This window comes from Megalobrama amblycephala, linkage group LG22 (assembly GCF_018812025.1).
Source record: "Megalobrama amblycephala isolate DHTTF-2021 linkage group LG22, ASM1881202v1, whole genome shotgun sequence".
Taxonomy (NCBI): domain Eukaryota; kingdom Metazoa; phylum Chordata; class Actinopteri; order Cypriniformes; family Xenocyprididae; genus Megalobrama; species Megalobrama amblycephala.
In genome coordinates, this window is record NC_063065.1 from 16055071 (window position 1) to 16069412 (window position 14342).

The 14342-nt window shown below is 35.4% G+C and overlaps 1 long non-coding RNA gene across 1 annotated transcript; it reads left to right on the plus strand.

Annotated features, from left to right (window-relative positions):
* The first annotated feature begins 3714 nt into the window (after positions 1-3714).
* On the plus strand, positions 3715-7244 carry LOC125258250. The gene is made up of 3 exons (XR_007182561.1): positions 3715-4116; positions 6483-6598; positions 6816-7244. It is a non-coding gene; the product is annotated as an uncharacterized LOC125258250 (long non-coding RNA).
* The last annotated feature ends 7098 nt before the right edge of the window (positions 7245-14342 follow it).

Below are 14342 nucleotides of genomic sequence, written 5' to 3' on the forward strand. Positions count from 1 at the left end.
GTCAAATGACAGGCCAGCAGGTGTCCTGCCGATGTAGATGGCTGTAATTGAGGAAGAAATATGCAGGGAGAGAATGCAGAATGAGGAGGGGACTGCGTCTGTCTCCGGAGGGTGTGATCCCACGTAATTCCCACCTAGCTCCGATCGGCCTCCGTGTGCAGCCCCCCGGTCGCCTATTAAGAACTGCTCGGGTAGCTGTGGGGAGTCTGGATTCATTACTGAAGTTGGACACAGACAGAGCAGAAGTTCAACTCATTCTTCCTCTTCCTTCACTGCAGGTGGAAATTCGTATATAAAGTGGACATACCTGCGGTGTGCTCTGGTGTGGAACTGAGATGCAGTGGTTAGTGAAGCAGAGCAGCATGATATTAAGATCTTTGAGCTGAACAGACTGTACCTACAGCTGCCTAGAGACAATCGCCCACGGAACTGACCTGAATTACCTCCAAAAAACTCTCATAGCTCATTCAGACTCAGCTTTTGTTAAAAATTGGCTGTCAGATGATTCAAAATGTTATTTAGGTAAAGATAATGTTAAGTAGTCTGCTTAAAAACATAATTAAAATAAATTATAAAATTGATATAAGAAATTGTAATTATATATTAATAATACATAATATAAAATATGATTATATATATATATATATATATATATATATATATATATATATATATATATATATATATATATATATATATATATTGATTATATATATTATTCATTGAAGAATAAGGTTTTTAAAAGTGCCAAATATAAAATGCCTATATATATATATATATATATATATATATATATATATATATATGCCACATATAATGGCGATAGAATTCATTTTGAAGTTTTATTAAGTGTTAACAATGAGATACTGTGGTTTTTATCATCAGTTAACACTGCTTTTGTCATTTATTACAAGATGGACAAAAATTGTCACCAAAAGAAGTCATTCTGTTTAACCAAAATTTCGCTTTTACCGAATGACACTTTTGGTTATACCGAATGACGATATTTTCAAACAGTGTTAACAGGCTGATATCTAGCTAGCTAGCAAAAGGACAATCAAACATTTTATATTTATTACAAGTTTTTAAATTATTACAACATTTACCATGTTTTATAGCGGATGTACCGAATGACCTGATAATTCAGGACATGCGTATGAGCAAGTGTGAAAACATGAATTTTTCAAAGAGTTAAGAGAGAGTTAGTTACTTTGCTTCACAACCGTGTGGTCCTTTGCAGGCGTCTGAATGATGTCACATCCTGTCACATAATATTGACCACATGACTTGATCCAAAATGGTCTCTTTATATTGGTTACTCCGAACATCAATGAAATGAATTTTTCTGTAAATTTTTTCTCATAACAAAGCAACGACTTCTACACATAATTTTAATACCATTTTGCACTATGTTGATATATGATGTTATAAAATCATGCCAGAATAAAAAATATATACATTTATTACATTTTAAGATATTTTAATCACAAATGAATTGGCTGTATTGGCCTTTGGAAGGTTAAACCGAATGACCTTTTGACACTTCAAAATCTTTAAAATACCTTTATATGTAGCAAAATATAATTAAAACCTTTTGGATTCAATAAAAGCGATCAAGTTGTGCTGCCTTACATACTTCAGATGTCATATCTTTGTTTTTTATTATTTCAGTAGCTTTTCCATCTTTGGCTAAGAAAACTGTTGTGTACAGTTTTATTTTACTTTACAAAGTCAAAGCTATCAACGCTGTCTCAAATTCATCCTTGCTGCAAACAACCGTGGCAGTTTCCAGTTTTGCTTAATTTAAGCTAGCCAGTTACTGGTTACAAGACATTTTTGTCAAACATCACAAGACAATTTTCATTATGCAGTAAAACCCAAAAATGGCACAGGCATTAGAGAGTAACCATCATCTTTTGTCTCCTCCTCTAAATCTGGTAGGAAACGGGATTCATTCTGTCTGTGGGAATGAGGAGCTCGAAATATATCAATAAATTATTTAAAGAGCTGTTTTTCTCCATGCAGTCATTTACAATTCTATATTTAACATCCGTTTGTTTGAACATTATGGCTCATAGATATATCTTCATATCCCAGAAACACCCAAGCACAGACAAAATGATGAACTGTCTGCTGTCTGACATATTTAACTTCCTGAAATATTCAATTGCCTTTTTAGTCACAGGCTGTCTTGGAGTCTGTGTAAACCTCCTCTGTTGCACAGAATTGTCGACTTATTTTCATTCTTGTCTAGCTATCGTGCACGCCTTGACATAAAATAAATCTATACAATATCAGTGCCAAAATGGCATAAACCCATCTATGTGTCAATCATGTTTTCAATCAGAAAGCATTAAAGTGTGATAATAATATTTGAATATTGTAATATTTTGTCGTAGTGTTTGTGTCAATTCTTATATAAATTTGAACAAACAAATTACAATATGTAATGACAATTTCCTAGAGTCAATTTGTTTGTGAATTTGGACTGCATTAGTTATGCTGTAGGTTTTAGATTCAATAAAGAACTGGTTTAAAAGAGTCATTTGCTTGTGAATCGGACTATGGTTGGTCTGTGTGTTTTTGATTCACTGATAAATCATTTGAAAAGAGTCATTTTTTGTGATTTGAATATTTTTGATTTAACAATAGTCGTATGTTTGTGAATTGTATTACTGTACACAGGTCACTGTTACAGCTTTAGTAACTGATCGTTCCTCCTCCCTGTTGGTCAACATTCTTCATTCATTGCCTGTGATTCATTCAGTATTGTTGTCAGCTTATTTGTATACGTTATTCCAACCGAAAATGAATAAATAAATAAATATAAAAAGCTGTAAAGAGTATTACCTGCATCTTCTTCCATGATGAGAGAAATTATCATGATCTCCTTTTATCTTTTTTGAGTGCTGTTTGGTGTAGTAGAGGTTAAGCAGAAACTGATCAACAAACCTTCAAAAGGATTCTCGATGCTTTGAGTCCGCTTCTTCTTTCTTATGGATCAATAGGGGCGTAAAGGAGGCCGCGGCGAGCCTCAGTAGAATCATCCTCTGAACCTGAGCTCAACCTTTGGAGAGTGAACCGTAACCACATAAGCCAATGGATTCTGAAATGAAACTTTTCCTCCTAATGTGATAGACGATGTTTTCAAAGGGTTATCAGGCGCTGGCTTCTCTTTTCATCGAGTTTTCCTTTTGCCGTGATGTTTGATGGTTCAATTTGCAGGCCTACAATTTTCACACCTTTCCAAGTGAGCTGTTAGCCACTTACATGTAACCACTGAAAGGCTAGACAATAGGAAAGGATAAGAGTAATGCTAACACGGATGAAGAGAAAAGGCACCGATTATGCTGCAGTCAGTTAGAAATCTTCATATGCAGAGCTCATAGTCGTTCAAGATTGTGAAGTTCTGTCAAAAATACGCATGTCACTATATAAGCAAATGCTTTTAATGAGCATCTGACAATGAAGATTCGCTAGATTTAAATTCCATTTCAATTCAAGTTTGAATTGAGGTAGCAAAGGATGCAGAATTAGGATGTAGCCTAGTACTGTAAGGAAGTAGAATTAAAATAAATGTACAATTCGTTCATATGTAAGACATTCATATACATGTAGCCTATCTAGGGCTGTGACGGTAGGCATGACAACCGCGCCACGGCGGTGGTGAAGTTGCCACCGCGGTCGTGGAGTGTCACCGGCGGTAGTGTGACATATAATATATATTTATATATCTCAGAGATCGCGTTAACCGAAAAGTTTGCGTCTTTGATTTTTTTTTAGCACTGACGGAAAAAATCTGCAGCCCGTCCGTCATTTTGACAGATTACCGGTAGCTTGTAACTGTAATTCCCACCCCTGTCCAGTAGGTGGTGAGTGTGCTCCAGTGTGGCAGCAGAGCGCGAGTTCAAAATCCAGAATAAAATGAAAACGATGCGTTTGATTACACACAGGCGAGCACCCTAGTTTAAGTCAGTTTTAAAGTAATAAAGTTACCTATGCTTACTTACATAATTAAGTTTTGTTATTTTCTTGCTGACTGAGTTTATGGTCAACGAATTTTCTGAGGTATAATGTTACGTGACGTCACTGTTGACTGACGTGATACAGATTTCGGTAAGCTACTGTATCTTTCAACTTTTTTTTATTTTCATTCATGTTTATTTCGTTCTGTACAGTAGTAAAGAAGAAAGGATGATCGCATTCACTCACAATCCGTGACAAGTGTTCAAGATGAAAACTGAAAAGTGACGCAGTCTTTGATCAACTTTCTTTTCATAATATAAATAGCCTATGCCTATTTGCTTATCCTGTAAGTTCGTGAATAAAAATGAAAATGTGGACAAAACCAGAAGCTATTAAATGTCTTATTAAAATATAAAAATTAAAATGACTGGTAATTATTGATTATGATGGATTTTTTTTTACAATCCTGCCCATCAAAATGACGGGGTTTGATATATATATATATATATATATATATATATATATATATATATATATATATATATATCAAACCCCGCCCCCTTTGGACCCCACCACTGCAACACCGGCGGTTGTTGGTGACTTACCACCGCGGTAGTAAAAAATTGCCACCGTCACAGCCCTACGTGTATCAGTATTTTTAACTAAAAAAGCAAGAATTTTTGATACACCGTAAACCCAAATAAGTTGAGCTAACTCACAGCATTTGAGGTAATCAGTTACATCATTTTTTTTTAGTTCTGATGTTCCCAATTTTAAGTAAGCAGAACTATCAAGTTTTGAGTTTGTAGTACTCATGCATGTTAATTGCTCCTAACTAGAAGTACTAAGTTAGCAAACTCATACATTTTGATAGCAATTAACAAAATATTTAGTTAATTAACTTTTTTGTTTTGAGTTCTTACAAATCAAATGAGTTATATATACATTTCATTGTAAATCGACCTTTGTCGGCTAGGATGAAAGTGCATTTGATTTCCCAGAATGCATTGTTGATTTTCTTTGGTGATCACATTTGCACTACTGTTCAAAAGTTTGGGGTTTGATTTTATGCTCTTTTATGCTCACCAATGCTGCATTTATTTGGTCAAACATTTGAGTAAAAACAGTAGTATTGTGAAATATTACTCTTTTCTATTTTAATATATTTTAAAATTAAAATTCTGTAAAAAAACTTTTCTTATTATCATTGTTGAAAACAGTTGTGCTGCTCAATATTTTTGTGGAAACCGTGATACTTTTTTTTTTGTGTGTGTGTAAAACTCGTTATTGTCACTTTTGATCAATTTAATGTGAATATATTCTGAATATATTTATTTCTTTCAAAAAATAAAAAAGTCTTACCCCAAAGTTTTGAACTATAGAACTATAGTGTAAATAATTTTGTCTTTTTATCATTTCAGCTCAAATTCCAATTCAAGTTTCTGAGGGGTGTGGCCAATTGAATTTAAATTCTCATAAAGTAAAAGGGTGCTAATTCTTCAATTCAGAATTTTTCACAACCTTTGTAGAAAACATAAAACACAGGCTAGAGTCAAAAGGGCAGAGTTCATGTACTGTAGAAGACTTTGTATTTCCTCCCAGCTTGGTATGCAGCACAAGCTGTATTGTTGGGCTCAGAGCATTTTTCCACAACTGAAAATAACAGGTTTTTTTCCGATTCAGACTCCCTTCAAAACCAATTTGACAGATCAAAAAGGAACAAATAAAGGTCTGGAATCTGTTTGGCGCACAGAGTTTTAGTAAGCGCCCCTGCAGTTTATCTTAGCCCTATCTCAAAGCCCTAGCAAATGGGAAAAATAAATACGTTTGATTAAGTTGAATTTTAAATCATGCCGCAATTGGTCCCAAAGGCTCTTTGGAAAAATTTCCAAAAACTGTGATGACATTTGCGAGCAGTGAATCAAATATAAAACGGAATACTTCAAAATACTCTTACCTTCAAAAACACTTTTTCGAAACCCATAGTTGCATTTTCAACATTAAAATATAATGACCATGGGAGCCATAGGAGATCTTGGTGGTGGTGTTTGCTTGGGCATGCATCACTGTAACTATTCCTCATGCTCATACTTTAAAGCATTTGTTTGTGCTACAGACATGAATGACTGCTCAAATTGTGTGGTTTAATGAGGAGATCTGTGCTTTTTTCTAAGTGATCAGACTTATGGTTTCCAACTGGTGGATGTTTAAAGGGGTACGTACATTCAAGCAGTGCCATATGAGGCTGGAATATTATGCTTTAATATAAAACGTCTCAAATATACTTAATATGAGTGGATATCATCCCTTACGGCAGATGAATATCTGGAGAGAGGTTGCTGACTCTTCTCTGGAGCCGTTGCACATGGTCTATTCAGGCTGTTTGTGAACTAGTAAGGGCTAACAGGGTTTTAACATTGGCACCATTTCCCAAGCTAAGGATGAATCATTCCTGGCATGTTCTATCGCCTGCTATGTCTTTGTGATGACATTGATCTCCATGAATATTTGCCCAGATGCATGTTGGGAGTTAATAATAGCAGAACAGCTATGGCAGCTACGGCAAGGTTCGGCGTGTCCCCAGGAGTGAGTCCTCCCTGCCGAGCATGATCTGGACTACTTAACACCGGCTGTACGTCATTTCGCACTTTCACTAATCTGGTCTCATGAAGTCTGAGACTTTGTGGAGCTATGTGTCTTTTTTTGCAGAACAAAGTCAGACATGCTTTTGCATTTGATGTGTAGATAATGTGGAATTGCACAGTGACTATAGTTCACCTCGAAAATTCTGAAATCATTTACTCACCCTCATGTCATTGCAAACCTGTATGACTTTCTTTCTTTCACAGGAGGATACAAAAGAAGGGTGTTGTATAACATCCTGGTGCCTCTTTTGCATGAAATTTCAATGAAGAAGGACAAGAATCTTCGAAAAAGAATGCAAGATCACCAAAGTACAGTCTTTAAAGGTTCCAAAAGGTACCATTTTTGGGTTCCCCACAGAACCTTTTAGATAACTGTTCTTAAAAGAACAGTCAGAAAATCACATTTGATGCCCCTGGACACTTCATACGTGGTCAATATGAGCAAAAAGTCTGTCAGATTCATTGAAAAGAGCCATCTCAAATCAATGATTCTTTCATGAATAAGAAATTTGCTGTTTATCTCATGAATATGCCAAGGACAGCTTGTGCAGATGACAAGATTTTCAGTATATAATCATTCAAATGCTTGTTATCTTCTGTCTCTATTCATTATAAATGCATGCGAAGCACATGTAAAACGGTTTTCAAATATCTAATTTGTGTTTTTGCTGAATAAAGAAAGTCATTTGAGTTTGAAATGACATGAGGGTGAATTAATTAATTCGTCATTTCGCATGAACTATTCCTTTAAGGTGAAGTGAAATGCCCATTTGTATACAATGTTTAAAGGGATAGTTCACTCAAAATTAACATTTTGTCATCATTTACTCACCCTCAATGTTGATCCAAACCTGTATGAGTTTCTTTCCTCTGTTGACCACAAAAGAAGATATTTTAAAGAATGTTGGTAACCAGACAGTTCAAGTCAAGTCAAGTCACCTTTATTTATATAGCGCTTTTTACAATGTAGATTGTGTCAAAGCAGCTCTACATTGATAACTGGTACATTATTTTGGCTGCACAGCAGCTCTTAAAGAATAGTGTCAATGCAGGCAGATCAAAGCACTGTTGAATATCAAATGTCAAGTCAAATGTCAAGTGTCCCCAACTAAGCAAACCAAAGGCGACAGCGGCAAGGAACCCGAACTCCAACAGTTGACAGTAGCCATTGACTTCCATAGAATTTTTTTCCTACTATAGAAGTCAATGGCTACCATCAACTGTTTGATTACCAGCATTCTTTAAAATATCTTCTTTCATGTTCAACAGAAGAAACACATGTTTTGAACAACTTGACGGTGAGCAAGTGATGACAAAAGTTTCATTTTTTCTTGAACTATCCCTTTAAGGGGAATGTGATGGGCCAGAAATAAATGCAGCTGTAGTCTTGGTAGAGCAGAAAAACTTTCATTTCATCTTTTGGTTCAACATACACATATATATTACACACACACAAATTTGCACCTAGTTCATTAAGTGTAACATACCCATAGTTGAATGGCGATTCCTTTTACCACACAATTACAGCCAAACATGTTGCTTTCCCTCGGTCTGGGTCATTGAAACCCAAAACAGGTTGGGTCTTATAGCTGTAATTTTCCTCCTCTGAGCTCTGTGATCCTTTGGGATGTATTTCATATTGTAAGCCACCCTCTTAAAATTCCCAACCTCCCATTGAGGCAACATTGTTCTCTCCGTCTTCCTGACATTACATTAGAGGCCTCAGCAGAAATCAGCCAATATGTATTCTGACCTCATTTGAATATGTCTTGACAGTGGTTCCAATTTTAAAGTCCTTCAACCAGATGCAGATGCAAGGCATTGACCAAGTAAAGTGAAGGTATTTGTAAAGTATTTGTACTCCATTACAAATATTTTATTATTATTATTTTTATTTTTTCGATAATTTTTACGTACTTTGAGCACTTGAATACTTCTAAGAAATTATATTTTGAATGGCAAAATCATGCATCTTACAGAGCATACAATCAAATCACAATCAAATTATGCCCCCAGCTGAACTTTTAAACCCAATGACATCCATTTTATTGTAAACTGTATTTGCACTCTGTATTTGATTGGTCCTTGTAAAAAAAAAAAAAAATAATAATCTCATTAAATCTCATAAAATATTTGTAATGGAGTACAAACCTAAAGGGCTACTCTGTGCCCATATAAATATACGTAGTATGTTGTCTAAGCGCGAGCAACTGGATCATATTTTAAGTGACTCTAACATTGATATACTAGGACTATCAGAAACTTGGCTCACCAGTTCATCAGCTGAGTCTGGTGTTGTCTTCCCAAACTATAATGTGTTTAGAAGGGATAGACTCAAGGGAAGAGGAGGAGGGGTGTTACTCTATGTAAAAAACAACTTAGAATGCTCCCAACTTAGCGTACCAGATGAGGTTGAAATAGAAAATGTTTCAGTAAAAATCTCTCTCTCTCCAGAGATGGCTTTTACCTTGATCTGCTTGTATCGTCCTCCCTCAGCAAAAATTAACTTCTATGAGCAACTTCAGGTTTTATTGAAACATCATAATTTATACAACAAGTCCAATGAAATAATTGTCATTGGAGATTTTAATGTGAATTGGGACTGTAAGCAGGACAGAAAAATACTTAAACGTACTATGGACACCTTTAATTTTTCTCAACTCATTGAGCAACCTACAAGAGTCACAAGACAGTCAAAAACAAAAATAGATTTGCTCTTCAGTAACAAGCCTGAAAGAATTACTAAATCTTATAATTTTCTGACTGGTATCTCAGACCACAACCTCATATTATTCTCTAGAAAACTTACCAGGTCAAGGGTCAATAATGATTTTTCAAATCCAGCAAGTAATAGGTCGCCATTTGAATTTTTACCTAGAAATCAACGACAAAATGTGGCCATAGCTTTATCATCAGTTGACTGGGAGCCAATCCTGTCCAGTGATGATCCCAATTTGTGTTGCAGTCAACTTAACAAAACTGTCAAAGAAGTTATATCAACACATTCCATCAGAGGGAGAAACAAACTAAAGAAAAGATCCTATTTGCCATGGTTGAATAAAGAATGTAAAAATATGATGACAAGAAGAGACCAATTACTGAAACAATTTCTGAAAACCGGTCTTATTATAGACTCACTCATATGCGAAATAAAGTAACAGCAAGTCTAAGACAGGCAAAAGCTAATTTTTTCATAAATATAATAAAAAACGCAAAAGGAAATGGCAAAATGATATGGCAACATCTAAATAAATTGCTTGGCCGTCAGTCAAATAAAAATAACAAGAAAATTAAGCTTCAAGTAAATAACATTATTATTAATGACCCCTTCTCCATAGCCATTAATCTAAATAGTTATTTCATAACCTCTGTAAAGGAGATTGCCCAACATTTTAGTTCATCTGTCTGCCCTGATAATATCAGTGACTCTGATCAGGCTATGTTCAGGATCACTGAAATTTCAGATCATGAAGTGGCCAAAATTATTACTGGCCTAAAAAACTCAAAAGCGCCAGATGCATTTGGTCTTAACTCAATTTTTCTGAAAGATTTTAAGGATTCTCTTGTACGACCAATCACCCATCTCCTTAACATGTCCTTTAAACATTCTGTAGTCCCAGCTGACTGGAAAGTAGCTGCAGTGACACCAATTTTTAAATCTGGTGCTAAAACGGACATGGTGAACTACCGACCTATAAGTATACTTCCTGTTATTTCCAAAATAGCTGAGAAATGGGTGGTTAAACTCCTCACAGCTCATTTGGAAAAGACTCAGCCCTCATTACATCCACTACAATTTGGCTTTCGAATCCATCACTCCACAGAAACTGCCCTGTGTGTGCTAACAGAAAACATAAAAAACTTACTTGACAGGAGTCCCTGTGTCGGGGCTGTCTTCTTGGATCTGAAGAAAGCCTTTGACTCTGTAAACCACCAGATCTTGCTGTCCAGGTTGACTCAGTTCAACATCTCTAATCAAGCACTCCAATGGTTTACATCATATCTTTCCCACAGGAAACAGTATGTGGTAGTTGACGGTGTAAAATCTTTGTGCTTAGACTGTGATGTTGGTGTCCCCCAAGGGTCTATCCTTGGGCCAATTTTATTCTCTCTATTTATTAATACATTACCAAATGCTTGTTCAAATGTCTTCTCGCAGATGTATGCAGATGACGCAGTCATCTACACTCAAGCCAAAAACTATCAGCAAGCTGCTGTTGATCTCACAGTTGCCTTGTCGTCTGTACAAGACTGGCTCAAGGATTCATGCCTCTTGTTAAACACCAAAAAAAACGGTCTGTATGTACTTTTCAAAGCGTAATCCTGAATTGAATCGATCAAATATCTTTATAAACGGAGTAGAACTTGATCTTGTTTCAGAATTTAAGTACCTTGGGGTTACCCTGGATCCAACTTTGTCATTCAAAAGTCATGTAAAAAAATTGGTACAAGTAATTCAATTCAATAATCGTAATTTTCAACATATTCGAAACAATTTAAATATGAGTGCTGCTAAAACCTACTTTTATTCTATGATCATTTCTCATATGGACTACTGTTTAACTAGTTGGTCACTTGCTTGTCCCACAACACTAAAAACTATTGAAAATCCTTACAAAAAAAGTTTAAAAATACTTGACAAAAAACCCATTTCTCACCATCACTGTAATATTTTAAAAAAGCATAGATTATTGGATCTTAATAATATGATTAATCTTAAAAGAGCTTGTCTGATTTACAAGGCCCTACACTCCCTCGCACCACCACCGTTGAATGATTTTATTAAATATAAAGATAGCGCAGAAAGGATCACGCGAGCTACTACCAGAGGTGACCTGGCAATACCCCACAGACGCACCACCTTTGGACAGACTGTGTTGTCTGTTCATGGTGGGAATCTGTGGAATAGTCTTCCATTAGCATTGAGAGAAATTTCTACGTATGATATTTTTAAAATTCAGATGAAGAATTGGCTCTGGTTAAACCAAACCTGTAGTCATTCTTAGTAGCAATTATATTTCTATTTAAAAAAAATTTTTTATTGGGAGATAACTGTATGTATGTGGTGATTGTGCGTATATGTGTAGAAACTTAGTGGAGTGTGTAATGAGTGGATTGTGTAATCATGTGAATCGTGTAAAGTGAGTAATGTGCAATGTGAAGTGTGTACAATAATTGTGGATCGTGCAACATGAGCTTGTGCAATAATGTGATTGTGTAATTTTTTTTTTGTTTATGTATTGGCTCTTGTGATTTTCAGTCCTGGGGACAACGGATGGAAATTAGCCTTTGGCTACAATCCGGTGTGTTTACATCCATGTATTATCAATGTTTGTTCATTAACACACACTGTCCCTATTAAATAAAATAAATTATTATTATCATCAGTCACCACAACACAGTCTTTGACCTTAAGCAATATATTTTATTTGTGGATATTGCTGCAGATGGAGAATCTGTCCGTTTGTCTTTCCCTCCCTCCCTCCTAACAGGTTTCATATCACATTTCAGTTAAACATCAAGCTGCCTTAAATTGTGCTTAATTAACTGACGTTGTGTCAGTTATGCTTTCTTCGTAAGTTGAATACGGAAGGCGTAGGATGTAGCGAAATAGTTTTGAACTGCGAGAGGTGTTGCACTTTCTTCGTAAGTTGAATATGGAAGGCGGTCTGGCGGAAGCTAGATATTTTACTTTATAACTTGTTAAATATGGATAATTTTATTACACACACACACTTCGCTTTAGAAGGCCTTTGTTATCCCTACAGAGCTGTGTGGAGTATGTTTATGATGGATGGATGCACTTTCTTGTGCCTCGTACTTGTTGGTTCCGTTCACTGCCATTATAAAGCTCGGATGCGTCAAGATATTTATTAATATAACTCTGATTGTGTTCATCAGAAAGAAGAAAGTCATATACACCTAGGATGGTGTAGCGAATTAACTCAAAGGGGAAATATTAATAATTATTCATAACTCAATATGATTATTAATTATGAATATGTAAATCTGTTAATCAGATTAACTGGATATAGCTACATTAAGCTTAATATTACAATCATTTAACCTGTTGTCCTGTGAACACTCAGTGTTGATTGTTTATTAATTCTAAGAAATGTTCATTTCCAGGTTATGGAAAAAGAACATTCTTATTGTACCGTGCTACTTAGAGCATGTAGTCAGGATCTAAATCACTTAAGAGGCAATTTATTAGCAGACGGAGTCAGAACCAAACAGGTATTGTGCACAGTCTTTATTAACTAACTCACAAACACATAACTAAACTAACAAACACATAACATAACATACACAAAGGTCACACACATACGTAGGTCAGAATGAGTAATGATAAAGTTGAACCGGAAGAGGTACTGTTACTAGAGTTATAGGAAAAAGTCAAAGACAATCTGGAAAGGAATCATCAGTTTCTTCATAGCAAGGGTATTACAAATCAATACTAAATTGCTGTTTAGTGTTCAAATGTACGATACTTGCAAGATGCCTTTAGACTGAGGAGCGTCGGATCTGCAGGTTGAAGAGAGATCTTGAGAAGTTGTTGCCAGTCTTTTCTATGCCGTATGTTGAGCACGTGGCTGGTTTGTAGGCCGAGGCCTGCAGCAAGGAGACGTCCGTTCAGTGGTCCCAGAACCAAGGAAAGAGAGGGAGTGGCATTGTTCTCTAGCTTTTAACCTCTGGTCAAAGTCCAACCTCTTAAAGTTGATGTAGCCAATGAAGGTGTTGTATTTCCGGGCGACAACACACCTCCTGTCAGGGCTTTTACGACCAAGAAAGATTAACAAGCTGAGTCTTTGAATAAGAACTATTAAAGATTTATGTAATACTGATGTGTTGCACAGGTATGGGCATACCGCATACACAAGCATTTAAATCTTTTCGATACGAACCCATAGACACTAAACATGGCATGATTGAAGTTACCTTAAATGTATCATAAAACATACACATACATACGTGAATACAATGATTGTAATACAGCAACGCTAATAATGGATACCATTTCCTGGGAATGTGCATGTTCATTTATAGAACAGTCTGTCTATACATTAATGCAAGAGAGTCTGTGTTATGTGTGGATAATGCAGGAAAGATGCACGTTTTTGTGTGTCTCTTCTCTGCTCTCAATGCGGAAGCCACATTCTTTGGTGCAATAAAACTTGCAACTAAGAACTTCTCGGGGGATGGAAGCCAGACCCCAGATCGAGCTTAAAACTATTGGTTAACTAACAAATAATTGTGTCTGATTTGTCTCAGTCATTACAATGGCTTGAGGGTGAGTAAAGCTTGCGGTCATTTTCATTTTAAAGTGAACTAATCCTTTAACTAATTAAACATTACTGTAAACTGTAAATAGGCCAATTCCTTGGTTACACTTTCTAATAAAGTTCAATTTGAACAAACAATGAACATTTTTTACGGCATTTATTAATCTAGGTTAATCTTATTTCTAAATGTACTGTTCGTCGTTAATTTTTGTCCAACATACATTCATGCTAAACATTTTGTTGTATATTATGTATATGAAATTTTACATTGAATTAAACAATATTAATGCAAAGTATATATATATATATATATATATATATATATATATATATATATATATATATATATATATATTTTTTTTTTTTTTTTTTTTTTTTTTGCATTAGCCAATATTAATGTACTTACCACAATGTGAGCTCAAGAGGTTTAGGTGTCTAGGTGTCTGGA